Here is a 3,598-nt window from a genome sequence, read left to right as displayed (position 1 = left end):
AGGTGACAGAAAATGCGATGCTGAAGTGTCCTCGCTCAGAGGGGTGGCATGGGCAGGTGCTGAGTCCCCTTTTGGTGGACGGTGCTGGGCCTTCTGTCTTTGCCTCAGTGCCCCACACACTCTGTTCTGAGGAGCTGCCAGATCTTTCTCTCCGCAGCTCTGACTTAGAGCTCAGGTGGGGCTTGGCTTGAAGGCTGGGTGGAGAGGAGTCATCCTGTCACCTGGCCTCAGGGATGCCAGGTGCACATGAGGGCTGGAGCCACTCAGCTGTCCCTGTGAGCTCTGCAGGTGCTCTCTCTTGGCTGCAATTTGAGACTGGGCTAGAAGTTTCTTGAGCCATGGGCTTCCAAGAAAACTTGCTCATGTGTTTGTATGTTTTTAATTGATAAACTTCCTTTCTCTTTTTTCTTTTTCTTTTTCTTTTTTAGAAGAGGAAGTATTTATTGAGAGAAAGAAAGCTTCTATCTAAGCGAGACAGAAGGGGGTCCCAAGTGGGTGGCTCTGGGAACCTGCTTCTCAAGGGAGTTTTATAGAGTCTAACCACGAGGTGAGGTGGGTATAAGGTGGGATATAACTATAGTTAACTAATAAGTTACAAGTACAGTGGCTTAGCTAATACTGATTAAATGGAGATCAAATGGGGAAGCAAGTCACATAGCAAGTGCACATGGGATGAGCAAGGAGTTTCTGGGAAGGGGTAGGTTAAGGAGGTTTTGGTCCTCCACCAAAGGTGATTAATGCCTATTTAGAGTATCAGTCACTGATTTCTCTCATCTCTAGGGGACATATATGGGTGTAGTCATTCCTCTTTGTCCTGAGGCCTGACCTTCAGTGAATGCACTTTCAGCAACAGTTGTCTTCTGCACTGACCTTTCCAGGGCCCAGCCTAGTCTGACTGCCTATAATATATCTAAATAACTTAGCTACCTGTCATATTTCCCCCTCTGAGAGGTATCCCTAACTGCAGTTAGGGGAGAATGGGTATAGTTTCCTTGTAGCTGCTTCAAGTTGAGAAGAGTCAATGTAGGGGTGACCACAGTCAGGGGCTTTCTCCAGAAAGCTAGTCTAAGTGATCTTTGATAGAAGTCATGTTGTAGTTTGGTAGTAGTTATGAACTCCCTTTGAAAGGTTGATTCCAGGTAGAAAGAGTCTGACACATTTGTTGTTGGTTCCATCTGCATGATCACTTTGAGTTTGGCAGGCTCTAGGCAACATGTATGCATTTTTAAGGAATTAAAGTGAAGCATGGGTACTAGACTGGGAAGGCAGGTTGGGTACAGAGCCACATCCAGAAACTATTCTTAAGGGACTGGAACAGTGATTGTAACCAGCTGGCTCTTAAGAGCTATTCCAGTCCCTTAAGAACAGTTTCTGGATGTGGCTCTGTACTCAACCTGCCTTTCAATAAGCCTTATTTTCGGGGCTGAGGATATAGCTAAGTGGCACAAGTGCCTGGCAAGTGCAAGGTCCTGAGTTCAATTCCCAGTACCAAAAAACAAAAAAAAACCCCTACAACTTTATTTCTTAGAATAATGCTTCTGGAAAACTAAGCAGATATTATGAGTGTTCCTATACATCTGTTCCCCTCTGTTTTGCTCATCGGCAACACCTGGCATACTTGTGGTATGTTTATTATAGTCTGTTATGGCTTAACCTACAATGTCCCACCAAAAACCTCATGTGTTCAGGGATGGGGCTTTTGGAATTTGATTGGATCATGACATGTCTTAGTCACTTCCCTTGTATCTGGGACAAAATACAACTCTGAAATTTAAAGCATGAGAGGTTTATTTTGGCTCATATTTTAGTCCATGGTCTGCTGGTTCCCAAGAAGAAACAGCATGGTAGAGGGGCATGGTGGAGGAGAAGCTGCTCACCTCCTGGCAGACAGGAAGCAGAGTGAATGAAGGCGGATCTGGTAGGGGAGATCTACCCTCTGGGTCACACCTCAGTGACCCACTTCCTCTGAGCAGATCTCATGTTCTGACAGCAAGTCAGGCCCACCTTCCAAAGGCCCCATCTATGAGCATATAAGGGTCTCAGAGGACATTGAGATGTCAACCATAATATGAGGGATCTAGCTTTATCAATGGATTACCCCACTGATGAGATTATAATGTGAAGGAATTATTGTAAGGTGAGAAAACCAGACTGATGGCCTTGGAGGCCTTGGAGAACAAGGTGGAGAAGAAAGGGTTGGAGGCCAGCAGTAGCAGGGAGTCACCCAGGACTATGAGGTCCAGCTCCTTCTTTGACAAGCTGTGGAATAAGGAGCTATGCTCTGGCTCCAGGCTACTAGGGTAGCTGGTGGCCTCTCTGCCCAGATGTAGACCCCAAGGTCAAGTCGCTATCACCCACCCAGACACATCAGCAGTGTGCTTTACTAATCCCTTAGGAGATTCATGAGCCAGTCAAGTTAACAGTTAAGAATAGCCGTTCAGACTTCTCTGGCTGGGGGCGGGGTGTGCAGACTCTCTGAGCCCTGCTCGCCCCGTGCCGAGAGAGCAAGTGCTCCGGAAGTTGCTGGACCCGTGGGTTCAAGTTTGAGCTTGGCCCACACCACCACAGTTCCCAGCTGAAATGCGTGGAGAGAGCCAGGTATTTCCCATCTACTCCATGAGGGCAGAGCGCGTGAACCAGGACCCTGTCAAAATTACAGACTGAGTCTCTGCCCTCCCTGCATCTGTAGCAGAGAGGAGATCCTCACTCAGAAGCCCCAGGGACTTCTCTGGCTCGAGGTAGGGGCTTGTAGACTCTCCCAGCCCCTCGTGCACCCTGCACTGAGTGAGCGAGTGCTCCAGGAGCTGCTGGACCCATGGTTTGAGTCTGTGCTTTACCTTTACCCAGACCCCCTAGTGAGTCGAAGGCTGGGGAAGTCTGTGACTGCTACCCATCTGGGCTGTATCTGGTTCCTGTATGTGTCCTGAACTGACTGGAGACATAGATTCAGGTGGTTCACAAACTGTAGACCCTACAGTTTGAGTCTGAATTATGCCTGTACCCTGAACTGCCTGGGGACATAGGTCCTCTGGACCGGGATTGTAACACCAGTGCAACCTCAGTCAGGTCAGGCACGTGCCCTGAACTGTAAGGGGACACTGGATCAGACAGTTGGCCATCAACTGACACAAGTGCTCGTGTCTGAGAACAGGGATAACTAGATACAAATCAAAAACTGCCAGAAAACCCAAGACTAAGTAGCACTACTCAGAGGTCACTCAGGGGCAAACCTGAACAACAGGAAAACTAGGGACACTAGTGGTCTTGGCTGAGCAGCTACTGAAGAGGGAAACTGAGCTTTCTGCATCTGGTAGCAAACATGACAAAATGAAGGACTAAAACACAATCCCAGAACTCCACCCCAATCAGAACAAGTCCAGGAGACATCAACATAGGAGAACTTGGTAAACACGTGCCTGAAATAGCTGAAATGATTGCAATGGAAGTAAAAAACAACTCCATAAGGCCATAGAAGAGATGAGATCAGAAATAATCTCTCAGGTGAAAAGTGAAATGACAAGAATAATGAAGGAAATGCTCAAAAAGTCTGAAGAAGGAATACATGAGAAAATAGAAGAACAAAGTCAAGAGTCAGAAG

The sequence above is a fragment of the Chinchilla lanigera genome, unplaced genomic scaffold (assembly GCF_000276665.1).
Source record: "Chinchilla lanigera isolate Chin_1 unplaced genomic scaffold, ChiLan1.0 scaffold00053, whole genome shotgun sequence".
NCBI classification, from domain to species: domain Eukaryota; kingdom Metazoa; phylum Chordata; class Mammalia; order Rodentia; family Chinchillidae; genus Chinchilla; species Chinchilla lanigera.
Note: the sequence above shows the minus strand (reverse complement) of the source record.